At 42.6% G+C, this 20,276-nt stretch overlaps 1 protein-coding gene across 3 annotated transcripts in view; it reads right to left on the bottom strand.

Moving 5' to 3' along the window:
- Positions 1 to 20,276, bottom strand: part of KCNJ6 (potassium inwardly rectifying channel subfamily J member 6) — a 165,376-nt gene that overhangs the window by 93,484 nt on the left and 51,616 nt on the right. The window lies entirely within an intron of this gene.

Below are 20,276 nucleotides of genomic sequence, written 5' to 3'. Positions count from 1 at the left end.
AAATGGCCTCAGGCTGGGCCAGGGCAGGCTCAGCTGGGACAGCAGCAGGAATTTCCCCATGGAAAGGGTGCTTAGGCCCTGGCAGGGGCTGCCCAGGGAGCTTTGCAGTGCCCATCCCTGCAGGTGTCCCCTGGAGGTGGCACTGAGTGCTCTGGGCTGGGGACAAGGTGGGCATGGGGCCCAGCTGGGACTCCCTGGGCTGGGAGGGCTTTTCCAGCCCCAGGGATTTGGGGATTCTGTGCAAATCTGTTGTGTGTTTCTGTCTGAACCTGCCTGTGCCACACCTGTGTGCCACATAAATGAGACTCTATTCTTTTGTAATCACTCTGGGGTTTGGTTTTGTAGTCACAGAGGATTCTGTCTTGATGCACATTGATGATAAAAATATTTGTGTCAATTTTTCCTTTTATCCCTTGAGTTCCTGTTTAGTGGCTCTCTGTTCCTAATGCATTTATAGAATGGGAATGAATGATTTCATGAGCTATTTATGGGAAAAAAATCTTTAAAATAATACTTAAGGTGGATTTTTTCATGGAAGATTTTATTTATGTTATAAAATCGGAATAAATGATTGCACACTATACAGAGCAACAATTCCTTTCTGTCATGCTTTTGCAGTCTTTGTAATAGTCACACCTTTAAAAAATTGGAGTGATAACTTTCCTGCAGTGCCTTCCATCAAGACTAGTTAGAACATATATTAAAATGACAGTTCATTAGGGTGTTGCCAATGTAGCTGCAAAGCTTTCGATCATCTTCTGAACTGTTATTGCTTATATAATAAAGCTACCAGCAAATAATAATCTTCATGTCACACTCTGCTCTTGGGATGGATTTATTGAGGTGAATATAAAATAATGTGAAGTAATGATTACAGGATAGAAAAACAAGGAGTTACCCATCAGTCTTCTACACCACTAAAGATGAAATGACTGCTGCAGTAAAATAATACTGTGACAACATAGTCACTTTTTGCTCAAGATGGTGCTAAAGGACTGTGATCCATTTGAATTTGGGGGTTAAACTGCCAAAAAATCGCATATTTTGCTTTGTATGAATTGATGTAATAGAAAAAAATGGATTAATTTTTGTTTTAAAATGTGTGTGTGTGTGCTTGGAGTGGCACCAACTGGCTTTGTTAAACAGACTTTCCTCACACTCAAATACAGCTGTGCTCATCAGGTGACCAAATTTCACGATCAATTTGCGATGAAACTCTTAATACATAAAGAAATTCTGCACCACTAATTCAAACACGAGCTAAAACCATAGAAATAGCCTGGATTTTTCGATGAAAATGCAGCACAGGTTGCAATACTTGAATAATTGCTGGATTTTACCACGAGCGCCGTGCTAATGAGCAGCACTCAGACCTTGTAGCTCTGAAGGTTCTGGTGCACCACCCCTGGGAGAACCCTTGGAGAGGGCAGAGCCTCTGGCAGCTGGTTTAACTTGGATTTGAACACATTTATGGCCGTTTCTCTCTGTAAAATAACCAGCTGGTCTGCTGCTGTTGGGTTTTTTTGGGAGCGGCTCTGGAATGGGGGATAAATGCCATCCCATCTCCAGCTGTGCCTGTGGTCACCCAGGGCTGTGGCTGATGGCCCTGGCCTCACTGTGAGGAGGGGGTGATGCATTTCCTGCCTTGGAGGCAGGGAGAGATGAAAAATGTGAAAAATTCAAGTGTTTCCCTGCTCTACCTGCAAGAACACATTCCCAGGGATTCTCCTGGATGGTTTTTCAAAGGCAAACATGTCTCCAACTCGCCTGCCTTTGATCTTCCATCTCCACCAGGCCTTTTAACCACAGCCTCTTGCCACGTTGATTTATTTGAGTTTATGAAGACTGTTTTCTTTATTCCTACAGGACTAGTGGGCAGAAGCAGCCCAGAAATTCTGCCCAAAATGAAGGAGGGGAAGCTGATTTTCTCTGTGTGGGGAACACAGAAGGTGCTGAGGGCTCCTCTCCATCCCTACAGCAGGTGCAGGTGTCTGCCCAAGGAAGATTAATGAACCCTGCTGATCCTTTCTCCCTGGTTGTCACTTTCTGCCCATGTTTTATAGCCCCCCAAAGAGGCAGCGTTCTCCCAAATCCATCAGCACTGGGTGCCTTGTTCCAGCACCTCACTGGGGAGGATGAGGAGTCTGATAAGGAATAGATAAGGTGGGGATGTCTGGCCACGAGTGCCATGTGCTTTCTCCTGCCAGAAACCAAGCCCAGAAAGTAGTTAATTCCTCAGGGCTGTGGAATTAGAAGCTGTTCCTCATCAAAGGCTCTTCATTAATGGAAGCCAGGCCTTGCCTTTCATGGGCTGGGCCAGAGCTGGCAGCAGAATCAGATCAGGGTTCAGCATCTCGGAATGGTTTGGGTTCAAAAGGGACCTTAAAAATCACCCAGTGCCACCCCTGCCATGGCAGGGACACCTCCCACTGTGCCAGGCTGCTCCAGCCCCAGTGTCCAACCTGGCCTTGGGCACTGCCAGGGATCCAGGGGCAGCCACAGCTGCTCTGGGAATTCTATTCCAGGGTCTGCCCACCCTCCCAGGGAAGGATTTTTATGTCACTGGTATATATCCTTAAAAATCATCACTACCTCCTCCAATCTAATCAAAGGTTGTGCAAGATACACAAATATTTATACACCCCCAAATATATGCCTATATATGTGTGTTTGTATAGATCCATTTCAGACACTGAAGAAAAACTTTGTGGCCATGGAAATTGCTTCATTTGAAATGAAAAAAACATAGAACCAGGTCTTTAGTTCCTAGTACATCAAATATTACCTCTAGTTATGCAGGAAGAGAATTGAGGAGGATATTAAAGCTTGAAATTACTCAGCTGTTTGTAGAAGTAGTTAGTGAATGTGGGCAATAATCTGTTGTTTAAAAAGCAAAATCCCCAAGGATCTGGAGTCCATGTGTTTGCCGTGCAGGCATGGGGTGTCTATCTAATAGATTAATATTTCACAGGCCAAGAGCAATTTGCATGACAGACTGTAAATTAGAATGGCTCCCAAACCAGCCAGTACAAATGGATTCAGAGCTGTGTGAGTCAATAACAGACAGTTCTCTAACAGCTTCCCCTCTGCTGGGGGCTCACAAAAGCTCAAATGCCACATCTGTCGTGCTGTTGCCACCTTGAGAATGTCTGATTCGACACATCCCACCCATTTCTTTGTTCTCGTCAATTCTTTGATGTTTTTTGTTGAAAATCCTGGCACAGAAACCTATGTCCCCGTATGGAAAATTCAGCTCCTCCCAGTCTATGCCTAAGAAAATAATTTTTTTTTTTAATATACAGGTGTGCAGCTGGCACTTATTTGAGCACAGTGGCCTCATAGCCATGATCAGTGATGACACACTGCAGATGAGGATTTCCAAAGGGACACCAATTCTGTTTTCCTCTGTCCCACCTACAAAGCGTTCACTGCAGCTGCTCCTCTGAAAGTACTCCTGCTCAGTTTGGTAATGCTATCTTTAATTTGTTTGTTCTCATCTAGGAGTCCATTAATCCCCCCTATGCTTTCGTAGATCTGTAAAGAGTTTTCTGTGCTCTTCTCTTGCTGATCCTCAGCTCTTGTGCTCTTTCTCCTTGGATCTCATTTATAAGCACCTTTTATTTTCTTTTTCTTTGTTTGTTTTACAAACTTGTGTTCATTCCCAATGACCCTACATCCTTCTTCTATGATAGGATGAGGTTTTTTTGTCATTCATTTTGTGTGAATTATTATTAAAAACCAGCTTTCCTCTAAAAAAAAAAAAAACCAACAAAACAGCCCAAACCAAAAAATCACAAAACCAACCAAAAATCCCAATAGCTCCACTCCCATCAGCTGGATCCCTCTGTTATAATAATCATAGAATCTCAGAATGGTTTGGGTTGGAAGGGACCTTAGAGATGATTCAGTCCCACTCCTGCCATGGCAGGGACACCTTCCACTGCCCCAGGCTGCTCCAAGCCCAATGTCCAACCTGGTCTTGGACACTTCCAGGGATGTGGAATCCACAACTTCCCTCTACTTTTGGCCCCTGTTCATTATCCCTCACCCCAAAACCTGATGATTTTGAACAGTGAGTGATTCAAGGGCATACTTCTAGTACCTGTACTTTCAAAGACATGTTGATTTGAGGAGGTTATCCATGTGGAAATAGGATATTAAGATTCTCACTTTCTCTTCCCTCTTTGTAACTTTTCTCTATTTCTGTTGGACTGTAATTAATTCTCTGATCTTTAGTTTAATTTTTTCAGGCCTATCTGACAGCTGAATATTAATATGTCCAAACCTCTCTCTTGTCTTCATTCCCAGCTCTGGCTGCTGGTATGAACAGAGGGCTCTGTTATTTCTGTCTCAACAGCACTTCACCATTTCAGCATCATCTTTAATTCCTCTGCTTTCCCTCACTCCTTCACTGCTTGGTTGGGTGTTCTTGTAATTTTTTTTTCTATCTGATCACATCCCTGGAACTGCTGTAATACAAACTCTGTGTGGCACACAGAGAGTGAAGCACAGTCTGCAAAGCTGCTGCCAAGAGATCCCTTTCCTGCTTCTCTCATCCCCCTCCACTCTTCCCTGCTCCAATGGTGTCCCCACTTCTTTCTGCCCTCTGCCTGGATTTTTTTTCCTCTCTGAAGTTTCTTCTGCCTTTCAGAAAGCACAAAGAAGCAGATCCTGGTTTTCGACCTGCTCTTCTCTCCTCTACCTCTTCATCCTGCACCTTTTATGAGTGTCTTCCCTCAGGGAAAGTTCCATCCTCAGGGAATCTCTGGATGCCTGAATTACACATTCCTTGTGCTCCTTGGGAGTGTGAACTCTCTGCTGCAAGAGCTGCATTCATGGCTTGCCACAGAATGGTGTGATTGTCTGACATCCTAAAAAAATAGAGAACTCTAATGGATGACTGGAATGGAAAGAAGGAAGAAAGAGTGGCTGGGAAGTGAAGTATCCCCAAGGACAGTCACAGCTGCCTGGTCAGTCTTATTGAACAGGTTCTTTCTAAGCCTCAAGGCAAACACTATGGATTTATCAGTGCATAAGAGGAGTGCAGAAGAGGAAGAAACAAAGCAGCCTTTTTTTTCTTTTTAACTCTGCAGCAATCCATAGATGCTTGGCTGAGATGGGCTAATATTAAAAAGAAAGCACATTGTCGCACTCTGCCCACACCTCCGAGCTACACACTGAACCCTAGAGAAGACACAGCACTCCCTAACATCTGACTGAAGCACATTGGCTTTGCCTGTGCCAAGAGGAGGATGGAAATGGTATCAACACCTTGCTTTAAAAACGCTGTGAGCAAAGATTAACAACAAAAAAAAAAAACTCCCCCAAAAAAACAGAACAGAAGAAGGCGGCTTATATTTGGAGCTCAAATTGTGGTTACACTGACAATTTCAGTGGTAAGCAATTTCATTGCTTGAATTTTTTTTTTTTTTAATTCAGTTTTGAGGTTTTTACCTCTTGGCTGTCCCTGAGGCTATAAATTACCTGGAGCACAGCAAACCACCAGCAGCTCTGGCTTCTTGCTGGGCAGCACTGCCCATTCTCCTTTCCCTGTCTCTAAAAGCAAGACATGGTCTGAAAGTATGAGATAAAAACTCTCCTCTCTCTCCTCCTCTCCTCTCCTCTCCTCTCCTCTCCTCTCCTCTCCTCTCCTCTCCTCTCCTCTCCTCTCCTCTCCTCTCCTCTCCTCTCCTCTCCTCTCCTCTCCTCTCCTCTCCTCTCCTCTCCTCTCCTCTCCTCTCCTCTCCTTTCCCTTTCCCTTTCCCTTTCCCTTTCCCTTTCCCTTTCCCTTTCCCTTTCCCTTTCCCTTTCCCTTTCCCTTTCCCTTTCCCTTTCCCTTTCCCTTTCCCTTTCCCTTTCCCTTTCCCTTTCCCTTTCCCTTTCCCTTTCCCTTTCCCTTTCCCTTTCCCTTTCCCTTTCCCTTTCCCTTTCCCTTTCCCTTTCCCTTTCCCTTTCCCTTTCCCCTCCCTCCCTCTCTTCTTTTTCACTTCCTTCTCTCTCTCTCTCCTTCCCTCTCCCTTTCCCAGTTTCCCCATTCCCCTCATTCCTCACCAATCCACATCCCATTGTGATTCCTCAACACTCACAAATTCCCGTCCTTCCCCAGATCCTCCCCCCAGCAGATTCTGCTGTTTCAGTTCCCCAACATCCCTGGCTATATTTAGCCAATTTGTCTAACTGAGTAGGGGAAAAAAAAATCCTTTACTTTCTGTAGGGAATACCAGCAAAGCAGCAAATATTGCCATGGCAACGAGCCTCTCAATCCATCAGGCTCCTGCAGTATCTAATACATAATCTGGAAGGCAGGGACTGGCATGGGAAAATGAACATAACATATTGGCACTTCAGGATTTAATATCCCTTCCCTGTGACCTTAATTAGCTCACCTTATTTGGGGTAATTATCCAATTTTGGAGAGAAACTTCTCTGTTATTTGGCTTTCCCGAGGAAAGCCAATGTGTGATCTGCCTTCATTAAAATGCAACTTTTGACTTTTTCCCCACAAACATGCCACAAAATGGGAGTTTCTATAGTAACACACAATGCAGGCTCAATTTGAAATTATAATCTTTTGATAAAAATGAGTTTCCCCCAGCCCCCTTCTCTATATATTTTCTTTTTTTTTTTTAATTTTGGCTTTGCTACTCTGGTCTACCTCTTCTCTTCCTAAGGAAGTTTGAAAAGAGTTCCTTAAAATTATAAAGCATTGGTGAACTTAAAATTACACATTCCCACACCTCATTTTCATTTATACATTATAAATTTTATATAATTTGGCAACTTTTTCACCTCATCTTATTCTTCAATTATTAAATTTGTTTGCTATGACTATCCCATGGGAAAAAGAGAAGTGCATTGCAAAGATTGTTAGAAAAGCCTTTATCAAGTTTAGTGATAGGCCTTGGGTTTTTAAGGGTTTTTTTTTCAAGCAAATTCTATTATGGGATTTGTTTATCACTCATTCAATTTAAACATTTTAAAATAAATTAATCCCTGACCAGTTTCAATAACATTTAAGAAGCATTTCCAGGCTTTCTGCTGCTGAGTGGGAAGATGTAGATCCATGAAATCTATTGTCAAGGCTTTGGAAGGGGAATTGGGAGGGAAAGAAAAGAGAAGGATTTGATTGGAGTTGGGGTGTCCAAAATAGGAGCTTGCAGGAGTGAAATGTTTCATGGAGAGCCAACCTGGCCCTAAAGTTTTCCAGGAAATCCACAACTTTTCTGGAAGAACTCTTATTTTCTGATACACCTGACTAGCAATCAGTGAGGTCACACCTCACTAGGATCTACCCACTCGAATTTATTGGGATAAAGAAATAATTTAGCAGTGTTCATGAACCTCTCCCTTTCCTTTTCATGCTGTAATCACAGGCACCTGATCAAATTAGGAGGCAGAGAAACAGCAGGAGTGTTTCTGTTCACTTTCAGGGGGTTTGTATGGTGCTTTTCAAGATTTCACTTTGAAACATTACAGCCCAGCACACATGATTGAATGGATTCTAAAAATACACAGCCTTCACCCACAAATTAGTGCACCAGCATGAGTTACTTGTTCCTTAAATAGTAATACTCCCCTAAATAATAATGTTATCACCAAAAGACACTCAACTGCATGCAAGAGCAATATGCCATAGAAAGCTAACTTAGCAGGAGGTCTGGAGATAGTTCTGTTCTGCTTTATTAAAAAAAAAAATTAAAAAAAAAAAAAGAAAGAAAATTTGCCAGTACACCATCCAGGAGATCTCAGAGGAAATTATTCTTTACCTGTCATTAAAAGAACTACTCAAACAATACTAAAACACAGAGTAGAAGAAGAAATTCAAACTGCCACCCAAACTGTCAAGTGAAAGTATAGGTTTTAAACCTCAATAAAAATGTGCCATTTCTAAGGACAGGGAGCGATGTTGTTTGTTGTCCTTTGGTTTGCAGGTAGGTGAGCAAATGTTTCATGACACATGACGTGACTTCATTGTGTAGGATCCTGGGAGAAACAGAGGAATCCTGTGATGTAGAGAGAGCAGGCTCAGCCTGACAATGATAAATATGTCAGACAGTGACAATCATTGTGTGATTTAGCTCTTGTGAATGAAGGAAAATGGTAATTGAAAGTGTCATGATTTGGAAGCATAATCATCTCCCTATCATTCTTTCTCAGGCAGTGGGAGGAGAATGCAGCTTCCCTTTGTTCCATGGGTGAAGTGTGAGCTGTTTGAAGACATGGAGGGACACTTGGAGTCAGGCAGGAGGGTCAGAGCTGACCTCCCAGATCATGGAATCACAGAGTCCTTAAGGTTGGAAAAGTCTTCCAATGTCAGAGTCCCAGCTGGGTTTGTTCACCTGCACAGGAGAAGCTTTGGGCTGAGCTCAGGGTGGCCTGGCAGTACCTGGAGGAGCCCCAGGAAAGCTGGAGAGAGACAATTTCCAGGGATGGAGGGACAGCACACAGGGAATGGCTCCCACTGCCAGAGGGCAGGGCTGGGTGGGAGATTGGGAATTGGGAATTGTTCCCTGGCAGGGTGGGCAGGGAGTGAGATGGAATTCCCAGAGCATCCCCACCTTGTCCCCAGCCCAGAGCTCTGAGTGCCACCTCCAGGGGACACCTGCAGGGAGGGGAACTCCAAACCTCCCTGGGCAGCCCCAGCAAAGCCTGAGCAGCCTTTCCATGGTTAGAAAAGGGTGAAATTAGGAAAATTAGGAATTTCCATGGGGAAATTGCTGCTGCTGTCCCAGCTGAGCCTGCCCTGGCCCAGCCTGAGGCCGTTCCCTCTCCTCCTCTCCCTGTTTCCTGGAGCAGAGCCCGACCCCCCGGCTGTCCCCTCCTGGCAGAAGCTGTGAGAGCCACAAGGTCCCCCTGAGCCTCCTTTGCTCCAGCTCAGCCCCTTCCCAGCTCCCTCAGGAACTCTCCATTCCCTTCCCAGCTCCCTCAGGAACTCTCCAGCCCCTTCCCAGCTCCCTCAGGAACTCTCCAGCCCCTTCCCAGCTCCCTCAGGAATTCTCCAGCCCCTTCCCAGCTCCGTTCCCTGCCCTGGACATGCTCCAGCCCCTCCAGGTCTCTCCTGCACTGAGTATTTGAGGCACTCAAATACTCAAATACCACCTCAGTGTTGCCAGCGGGTGCAAGGAGAAGTGCACCTACCTGAGGTATTTTACCAGCAGCTGTGCTGGAATCACCTGTGTGTGCCCTGAAGGAACACAGGGTTTTATTTTTGATGAACTTTTCTGTTTTGCACTGTTCTTCTTACAGGTATGTGCATTAATAAATGTACTTCTGGAGTGTGAGGATGACAGAGTAGGGGGAGTTCAGCAAAGAACACCAGGACTGCAGGCTCTGGATGCTGATGTGGATTATGAAATCAAACAGGGTGATTAGAGAGAGGTTCTGCAAGCTGGCAAATGTTTGAAGAAGGGAGATAGGGGAATTATTTAGGAAGAAAGAGCAATCTCTCATTACATGGCAGAATTTCAGTGCAGTGCCAACAGGGAGGATCAGCAGGTGAACACAGCTGTGTCCTCCTTTTCCTGCAGAGAGAGAAGCCTGTGAGACATCCCTGGGCAGGAACAGCAAAGGGAGTAATGCTGAAATCAGGCATTGACTGATTTTGAGCAGCAGAACAGCCCCATTGCCCAACCCTGGCTCTGAAAACAGCACTGGGCTCTCTCAGAAGGGGACAGATCTTGCAGGTCTCTGCCTTCTTCTTGGTTTATTTTTTAACAGCTCTCTCACTGTGGGGAATGACTCCCACTGGTGTCTTTCTGCTTTTCTCCTCCTTGCAGTTCAAGATATTTTATGGTGAAAGGAATAGTGGTAAATAAACTTAGAAGAGGCTGAGCTGTGAGTACGGGCAGTCACTCAGCAATAACACTTTGAATTAATGTGTTCTGTGCACACACTTCCAGGCATTATTTGCCTTTAATATGGGTAATATTGTCCCTGTTATCCCCTGTCAAATGTTTGGAGAGCAATGAAGGCAGGTGAAAAATACAGGGAGAACATAGTCCAGCTTTAGGGATTAATTTAATAGCTGATTAAAAGGCAATTAAAAGACATCTGTCCAAAACACCCTGAAAAAACCTTTATCTCATTGTTTATATTGGAAAGTGCAACTGGGCCCTTTTTTCAATAAAGTTGGACATTTCTCTTTCACATCAAATTGTTTATCTTGCCATACTCTATGATATTTTCCAGTCATTGATTCTGGACGCTTTGCAAACAATTTTCAAAGTCTAAGGTTTTAAAAATCCAATACTTTATGGTACTACTTGTTTAACAGCTGTACTTGTACATCTCAAATGTTTTTTGTTTTGTTTTTCTGGTTTGTTTTCCCCTTCACTGTTGACCAACATTCTTTGCTGTCCCTCACATTCTGTTTCCTAGAACTAAAATCCATTATGGTCTTTTCTCTGCTTGTTAAGGCTGATCCAGTACAAAAAGGTTTCTACAGCTTTCAGAAACATTGATCCTTTTTTTCACCCTTGAATTTGACTCGTCTGCTCTCTGTGGAGACAATTGATTAGATATTTTTAATGACTTTTTTTTATCCTGAGTGAGTATGAACTTCCTGGTCTTTATAGGTGGAAGTTGCTCTTCCAGCATTGCACAATGTTCACTTCTCCAGCTGAACGAGTTGGTTGGCACCTCTGGAAGATTTAAGTGGATGTTAAATGGAGAAAAAGTTCTGCATTAGAAGAGTATTAAGATTATGAAACCAAGCTCCAAATAGAACCATGAAATGGTTTGGGCTGGGACAGACATAAAGCTCATCCAGTGCCACCCCTGCCATGGGCAGGGACACCTTCCACTGTCCCAGGCTGCTCCAAGCTGGATTTGAAAACTTCCAGGGATAGTTAAGGGGCAATTATCCCTAACCCACAACTGAACACACACTTATTATTTGGGTATTATGGAAAAATAATGCTTAAACCACTTAATTGACATTTTTGACCAAGGTCTTCAAAATCTGGTTCTTAAAAGCTGAAATTACTTCAGCTTTCAATATTAAATTTCTGCACATGCTTAGATTAATTATAATTTCCAACCCCCCTGGGCATATATTTCCCCTCTGAAGACCACCTCATTCCTAAGTGTATCTCATACCAAAACTTATCCAGAGTCACAGATTTTCCCTTCAGAAAATGTTGGTGCAATAGGACCATGGATTGGGATCTGAAGAGAGCAGTGTCCTGGGAAGCTGGTAAGTGTTTTATCTAAAAGCTTTGTACCTAAATAACTATGATGCAGCATGGAATCAAATCCCAAATGTCCTGGGAAGGATGGCCCTGGAAAACCCAGCTTGACTCTGCTGTGGCCACAGGAATGCAGAGGAACATTGAGAATTTTGAAATAGTGGCAGCTGACTGCAGCCTCTATTTTAGAAGTGGGTGATTTAGCAATGGGTGACCTGGAGCTAATAAAAATAAAGGAATATATATATAAAGGTGGAAGGAACAGGAACTACTCTGTTTCAGGGAGAAGAAGTCCAGTGTAGCCTGTATGTAATCACTCTTCCTAACTAGAAAACCAGAAATTTTTACTTCATTCATAATTCAGCTCTTGGTTATCTCATCCCTGAGATTTGGAATTTAATTTTCACAAAGATTTTTAGCTTAGCCAAGGAATATTATCAGTGCTATCAAAATTTAATATGTTTTTGAAAAATCCAAGCTTCTAGAATCAAATGACTTTGTGAGAGTCTTGGTTTTCATTTGGGAGAAAAAAAAAAAAACACCCAATTTTTGTCCTTCACACTTGCAGAGGAAAGGTAAAGAGAAGAACCTTAAAAGCTCAGAGAATGCCAGGAAAATGCTCTTCACAATGTTATAGACCCAGGACTGGAAAAGATGTCAATCATCTTCCTGCCTAAGACACGTTTCCTTTGTTAATTATTGCATAAAGAAGTTCACAGCTCTTCTAGGCCCCTGTCAGTGCATCACTGAGACAATAAAATTCTTGCTTTCCTGCATAATGAATTCCTGCTTTAGAATCTCATTCTCCCCTCAAACCCTGACCTTTGACTCAAAGAATAAACTGTTTTTTCATTTAATAATAGCAGTATTCTTTCTGTTCTTTTGATTATATTAGCATCAGCTAATTTCTAATGGAACAACCAAAACAACAATAATAAAATCATACATATTGTGGCTACTTTTAATTCAAATTTGACCAAAGATTTAGGGAGTTAAGTTGGAAATAAATGTTAGCAACCTACATAAACAGTACTGAATCAACAAGAATTAGGTGTATCTCTTCCATCTGTAGCTTAATATTTGATACAAAACTTCTTCCCCAGTAATAACTTCAACAACAGAACATGAGATAAGAAAAATACAAATTGTGGGAAAAACAGCCTTCCTATTCTGCTCTTGGCACACCTCAAAAAAAGAGGATAACCAAAGGACATCTGGATATTTTGAAAATAAATTACTCCCCCAAGCAAAGGCAAATGTCTTTCTTGAACGAGTTTTCCAAGAGTTTTGGAGTTTTAGCTTTTGAATTTTGCATTTTAAGAATCTGCACTTTGTAGCAAATGGGTGGCACTTGATACCAGTGGAAAATGTTCAGCTGGAAGTTTGTTTGTTGCAGCATTTCTGAGAGAGAGGGAAGATTTATGTCTGGAATGAGATTTGAGCCACTCCAGTCCAGACCTCAGATCTGGGCCTTGTGAGGCCTTCCAGCCAGGGACACAGTTAGAAATTAAGAGTTTGTGGTACAGTTAGAAATTAAGAGTTTGTGGCACAGTTAGAAATTAAGAGTTTGTGACACAGTTAGAAATTGAGAGTTCGTGGCACAGTTAGAAATTAAGAGTTTGTGGCACAGTTAGAAATTCTGTTAAGGTGTGATGTGAAGCACTGGGCTGTCTGGGTGTGAAGGAGTATAGGTTTATAATGTGAAGTTTAGTCCACCTTAAGACAAAGACAAACAATGTTAGCTTGCCAATGAGAGTGCCTTTTAAACTGTAAACTATATAGAAGTGTATATAAAGTGCCATCTTCTCAGTAATAAACAGAGAATGTTGCATTAATCATATTGGTTGGATGAGTGTTCTGTCCTGTCCAGCTTTCCCGTTTTATGAGGTCCCTGATCGCATTTGTCCTTAGAAATGCTCACTGGGAGTGAATAATCAGTGCTCTGGGCTGAGGAGGTGAAAGTCAGGTTTAGGATCAGCTCTCAAAGGCCTGGTTCTGCACCTGCACAAGGGATGTGGTGTTCACACAGGGCAGCATTGCTGCACCACTGGCTGCTGAGAGCAGGAAAAGTTAAAATCACAGAATCATAAAATCAGTTAGAATCATAGAATGGCCTTAAAGATCATCCCATGCCACCCCTGCCATGGCAGGGACACCTCCCACTGTGCCAGGCTGCTCCAGCCCCAGTGTCCAACCTGGCCTTGGGCACTGCCAGGGATCCAGGGGAATCTGGGAATTCCATCCCAGCCCTGCCCACCCTGCCAGGGAATTCCCAATTCCCAATCTCCCATCCAGCCCTCTGGCAGTGTGAGCCATTCCCTGTGCCCTGTCCCTCCATCCCTGGAAATTGTCTCTCTCCAGCTTTCCTGGGGCTCCTCCAGGCCCTGCCAGGCCACCCTGAGCTCAGCCCAAAGCTTCTCCTGTGCAGGTGAACAATCCCAGCTGTGCCAGCCTTTCCTGCCAGCAGAGCTGCTCCATCCCTCTGCTCATCCTGGAGCCTCCTCTGGGCTCTCTGCAGCAGCTCCAGCTCCTCCTGGGCTGGGACAGGGCTGGGGCAGCTCTGCAGGTCTCAGGGCTCTCACCTGAGCACAGGGACAGACTCTCCCTCTAAATTCCTGCCAACAACTCTGTAGATACAGCCCAGGAAACTGAACAAAAGGCAAAGACAAAAGGTGTAGTACTGGAGGGACAGAAGGAAGTAGGCATTTTATAATGTCCTATAGCCAGAGAGAAGGTTGGGTATGTATTTTACCACACTGTTTTCTTATATGTTATACAACTCTTGAATTAGTGTTTTATGTTAAATCATCAGAACTGCTCAAAAAAATTCCAGACTACTCTGGCACGTATAAATCTGGAAATGCTGTGACTTTCAAGTAACTCAAAGCAGAAACATTTTTTCTCTTTATAATCTCTCCCTACGAGTCTGAGAGAGCAATAGGGACACTTCAGGCTCAGACACCACAGACAAGGAAAAGAAACCTTTAAGGAAAAGCACTTCATGATAAACCAACTCTCTCCTGGGGTTTGTCTGCTCCTAAAATTCCTTCTTGATGGCTTTTATTCTTTCTACCCACCCTGAGTAAAATTGGTGCCATCCACATTTCAGAATTTTATCTGGAGTCATCTGAGATCTCAGTATTCTTTATTTCACTGTCTGTGGAAATATGTCCACGTGTCAGAACTCAAAATGTCCCTCAGACATTTTTGGAGGTTCCAGGCCCAGGTCAGAAGCATTTGAGACCCTGGCAGGCAGCTGGAAACAGCTGGGATTTTGGGTTTGAGCCATGGAATGATTTACCAACCTTGCAAGAAGAGCAAGAAGTCACAAAAGTTTAGATATGATAGTAGAAGTAGTCGCAAAGTAAAGGGAAGAATTTTTGAGTGCTGTACAGGGGGGTTTTGGTTTTGTACATGGGGGTCAGAAGTTTTAAGATGGATTTGGGATTTGGGCCTGTCCTGTCCTCCCTCTTTCTTGTTCCTCACCTCCATGTTCTTGGTGATGTTGGCACTCACAGATTGGTTTAGAGTAGAAAAGCACCATTTAATATAGGTAATAGGCACTGGGGAAAACTGTAAACATGTAACACGTAATGTACCATATAAAAGATAGAAAAGCACCATTTAATATAGGTAATAGGCATTGGGGAAAACTGTAAACATGTAACACGTAATGTACCATATAAAAGATAGAAAAGCAGCATTTAATATAGGTAATAGGCATTGGGGAAAAACTGTAACCATGTAACATGTAATGTACCATATAAAAGATAGAAAATCACCATTTAATATAGGTAATAGGCATTGGGAAAAACTGTAACCATGTAACACGTAATGTACCATATAAAAGACAGCAGCAGCCCTGGGCGGGGAGAGAAGAAGCAGTCGGGGTCAGAGAGGATGTCAGGGTGTGTGTGTGCCTCTGCCTGAGCTCTGAGCAAACCACAGCAGCTCAAGAAAAAAATCTTTTAGATAACTTGCAATAAACTGCCTTGAGACCAGACAACAGATTTTTGGGCCTTTCTTTGGAAGCACGGGTTGGAGGAGAGATTTTTCCACCAGACAGAGCCACCCCCGACCTAGGGTGGTCTCCGGCATCCACGGACATTTGGAGCTCACATTTTTGTAACAAATGAAGGAACAACCTTATTTTAAAGCATCTTTGCTGCCTCTGGCTGTCCTCAGGGAGGTGTGTGTGTGGAGTGACTGGGCAGCAGAGCAAACAGCTCTGGTCACTGCTGAGTCCCTGCTGGGGGAGCAGATCTGAACTGGATGTCGGGGTCAGACACCAGCCCTGCCCATTTCCCATCCATTCCCAGCCTGGAGCAGCTTCCCCCTGCTCATGGCACATCCCATGGTGTTGGAATTTGTGGTATTGATGATTCTGAGATTGTAGAAAGTCTTTGTTTTTTTTTGCTTTGTTGCTAAAGAAGAAGTTATAATTCATCTGTGCTGGTTTTTAAGGTTGTTTATTCTTGCTTATATATAACATGTTCTGCTGCCCTGCTGTAGGTTTGTTTTGCAGGGCAGCGTGTGGGGCTCTGCCCCTCAGTGGGATATTATAAACATTATACACTAGAAATTATGTGTGCTATATTTATAATAAGGTGCTAATATCTATCATCTATGTTGAACAGTGTGTTTCTAGCCTAAATTAATAGAAAAATGCCAACATTATAGTGAAACATGGAGGGCATGAAAAAGGAGAAAAAGGACAAGGCACACCAAATTTCCTCCATCTTGTTCCCTTTGAACCCCTTATCTAGAATCCTAAAATTTTACTTTTGCACCCGTGCCACACTTAATTATTACTGATATCAAACCCTCAGAGCTGGTAATTGATCCTGTAAGATTGAAAACTCTTTTCCATGGGCAGAGATCACAGCCAGTGTCTCTGGGGGCTCTGTCCAGGGGGGTTCCTGACCCCTGCCAGGGTCCCAGGGCAGCCAGGGTAGCCAGAGGGAAGCCCTGGACTCCCACACCATGGCACACCAAATCCACCTTTCTGCAAAGCTGAGAGCTTTGACAGCCTCAAAATGACTTTTCTTAAATACACCAACATATTTGGCTACTCACTAAACATCTTGTAGTGCTTATTCCACAAAGCATTCCCAATGAGGATCATCCCCAAGGACTGGAGAGTTCTGTGGAGGATGTTTCTCTAAATAAAATTTTCATATTGCACAAATAGGTCAGGATGAACACTTGATTCCTTCCTCTGCTGTTAAATATTTGCTCTCCTACCTTCCCTGCTAGGCTATAGCCATTTGCAGGCCTGGTGATGGCATTTGGGTTAAAAATGATCACTGGGGCACTGGGAGCTCGAGAACAGCAGGGAAAGAAGAAAACAAAAGTTGCAAGGAAAATAATTTCATTCTTGGCTTCCTGGGTATGCTCAGCTTTTAAGTATTCTGAGGTTATATGAGGAAAATTGACTAATTCAGGCTATAAAGAAATTTAAAAATGCATATGGATTTTAAGGCATTATAAAGGAATTCTTGGACAGCTCCCCGGGGCTCAGTGTAATTGTGGTGGCTTTCTATTAATTCTGTGCAAAAGTTGTGAAATAATAACTTGAGGCAAGGAGTCGTGTTATTTGGTATTCATTTCTGCTTCTGTATCCGCTCTTAGGGACTATCCTGAAAAATTTAGCAGAACATTTCTTACTAGTTTGTACTTTAACTGTTGTATTAAAATGAGTTTCCCCCTCACTTTTTTTTTTTAACTTTCAAGGAAAACAGATCTCAAGTACAAGGCTCTGTCATGATACCTCATATCTTTCCATCGTCATAAAAGTTCCATGGAAAGAGGACAGTAGTGCAATTTTTTCCTTACCAGTGTTCCCTACAAGGTGACAGAGACTCTGAGAATTGAAATGCAAAATGGGACAAAAATACAGACTTATTCCTGCTGGCAAAAAAACCCCAAACCAAACCAAACCAAACCAAACCAAACCATACCAAACCAGAACAAAACAAAACAAAAAAAAACCCCAAAACCAAACAGCCTTGGAACAAGCTCTGCATCAGTGTTCTCTCAGCCTCCCTCTTGGTGTGTGGTGTGATGTGAATCTCAGGTCCAGGGGCTTTGATTAGTGTAGAAACATCCAGAAAATTTTTATGGAGTAGAAGGGGAAGAAAGCAGTGCCTGACAACTTCAGCAGGGTGTTCTGAGAGAGAGAAAATACAGAGCAGTGCAGGGAAGGGGATTGATTTTTCCTGGGGCTGTGCAAAGATGTGAACAGAGGGAAGAGAGGAGAGCAGCCCTTGGGTGAAACAGGAAAGCAAGTAATAATTCTGTTATATTGGTACCATGGTCAAGCCATTTCTCCAGATCTCTGAAACCCTTTCAGGCCTTGAATGTCCTTCTTTATTTTCTCAGTTCCAAGAAAAAGGTCCTGCAGTCCAAACCAGAGGTCCATTTATCTATTCCATTTAGCTCATTTTACTCTGCACCAGCTTTAAAATAAGTACTGCTCTACACTCACTAAGTATTTTATTTACATCTCGCAATGCTGTCTAGGATTTATTAAAAATATTTTAAAATGCAATGAAATTAGCTGAAAAATTTATAAAAGTCTCAGATGAAGTATCAAAAATCCTCACACAAAGCAGCAATAAACCCCTTAAGCATCGTTCTGTCTCAGAGAAGTCAGATGAAATAATTGGCAGGACAAACAGACATCCTGAAGGAGCTGCAAAAGGGCATTTTTGGGCTTGTGTTCCAAATCAAAATGTTCTGGAGGCCTCTCCTCTGGCTCCTCAGAGCACTCAGAGGGTCTGATTGCTTTCCCCCAACACTTTTTGGCAATATTCCTTCACCTTGGCTCAGAAGGGCTGTGCAAAGTCCAGCAAGTCCCTAATGAACTGGGAGCTATCATTTATCTGCTTCCACCTTTGATAAGGAGTTCCTCCTTTGTTCCATCCATCAGGACATAATTACAAATCTATCCAACATCCAGCAGCACCTGATGGGGTCCTGGGATACTCCCAGGGGTGATGCTGGACATCCACAGAGATTAAAAGAGCAGAAATATCATTCTTCCAGCAGAGGGTTCCTCTGAGGCCTGGTGGCATTGTCCTTTTTTGGGCCTTGCTAAGCTGAAATGCGGATAAAAAATTAAATTTTATAATTTTAATAAAGATTTCTAGGGAATGGGTATGTTTATTTACAGCACTGTGGACCCATAGTGGGACTTATTGTCCTCTGATGGACATGTGTACTTCTGAGAACTTTTGATTTTTTAAATTACTTTTATTAATTTTGTATGTATAGAATTTTATAATAGGCTAATGTATATTTATTTTGCTGATTTTATATTATACTTATAGCTAGTTGTACTTAGTTTTTGTTAAAAAGTACAGAAAGAACTCTTGGGTTGTTTTGTTTTGTCTGTTTTAAGGTTTGAGGAGTCTTTTTTATCTCTTATTTTTTAGTGTGGAAATTTGCATTTTTTTTTTTAGCTGGGGCAGTTTTGCTAGCCTTGCAGTCACCAGACTAAACAGCATATTTAGCAAGTTTAAAGTGGCACATTTCACCTAAATTTAAATGGATTTCTACCTTGTTAAATTTTTACTCCATCTCAAGCTGCATTTTTGTGATTTCCTCTGTTACTACCCCGGCTTGGCTGCACCATGGACAAAAATTTATATATATCTATCTATATCTATATCTATATCTATATCTATCTATATCTATATCTATATCTATATCTATATCTATATCTATATCTATATCTATATCTATCTATCTATCTCTATCTCTATCTCTATCTATCTCTATCTCTATCTCTATCTCTATCTCTATCTCTATCTGTATCTATCTATCTATCTATCTATTTATTTATTTATTTATTTATACATATCTATATATATATACAGCAGCAATATAAAATCAGAGAATCCCAGAATAGTTTGGATTGGAAGTGACCTTAAATCCCACCCATTCCACCCCTGCCATGGCAGGGACACCTCCCACTGTCCCAGGCTGCTCCAGCCCCAGTGTCCAGCCTGGCCCTGGGCACTGCCAGGGATCCAGGGGCAGCCACCCCTGTTCCAGCCTCTGCCCACCACCCTTGGCAGGAGGGTTGGAATAAGAAGATCTTTGAGATCTCCCAGGCCTGCTGCACCTTTTTGTGGGATTGGCTGTTTCGGATACTGAAATAATTTTTCTGTAGCTTCTAGTGGTGGTTCTGCCCTGCAATGACACGGGTAAGGAGATGCAGGGAATGATTTCAAAAGGTGACAGAGGATTTGGGAAAGTAAAAAGTCAGGGAAGTGCTGCCCTAGGAACAGGTCTTCTGTACAGAAGCAAAAAGAAGTAACTGGAAAGAAATTTCTGATAGGAACAAGTTGTGCATATCTTTGTTTCTGTCTTTCTGTGGTCTCTGGTTAAGCAAATTGGAATATTTCTCCCTTTTGAGTCAATTCATTTAAGCTTCCATAGGCTTTGCAGCTGATAAATTTTGGGCAAGAGGCAGTGATCTACCAGGATTTCAACCTGAATGGTCTCCAGATTTCGTCCACAAATAAATTATCCAGCCTGATTCTATCAGCTACAAAAGCTTACAGCTACTACTCCATTACCTAGATCCCAAAATATGGCAAAATACAAACTATTTCTTGCTGGGCACACATTTAAGACAACACAAACCTCTCAAACCAGAGGAATCAATTGAAAGTTTTCCAGATACCATAATTCCCATTGAATGAATGTGGCACAGGCAACAATCCTGAATAATTGCACTGGATTTAGAGTGACCTTCTGTAAGCTTGTAAAGGAACACATGAATCAAGTAAATTAGGCACTTATTAAATCCACAATTAGTTACATTCTATTTTAAAAAACCCCTCAGGCTTACAAAGTCAAACATGGAGCAGGTTCTTTGTTGGATTGAAGCCCAAATAGATGTGATTTAAGCAGTGCATGAAGAAAATAGCAGCCCTTGTTCTGGGGATTCCTATTTTCTTTTCTTTTTTTCGGAGCGGAATGATTTATGATGAATTTGGGAGTGAAGACAGGGCTGAATGAGGTCCCTGGGTGCAAGCACTGCGTTCTGGGTTTGTGGCTTTATGAGAGGGAGGGGGACAG

The sequence above is a fragment of the Lonchura striata genome, chromosome 1, assembly GCF_050655825.1.
Source record: "Lonchura striata isolate lonStrDom1 chromosome 1, ASM5065582v1, whole genome shotgun sequence".
NCBI lineage: Eukaryota > Metazoa > Chordata > Aves > Passeriformes > Estrildidae > Lonchura > Lonchura striata.
The sequence above is the reverse complement of the archived record's forward strand: the minus strand, read 5'-3'. Positions and strand labels throughout refer to the sequence as shown.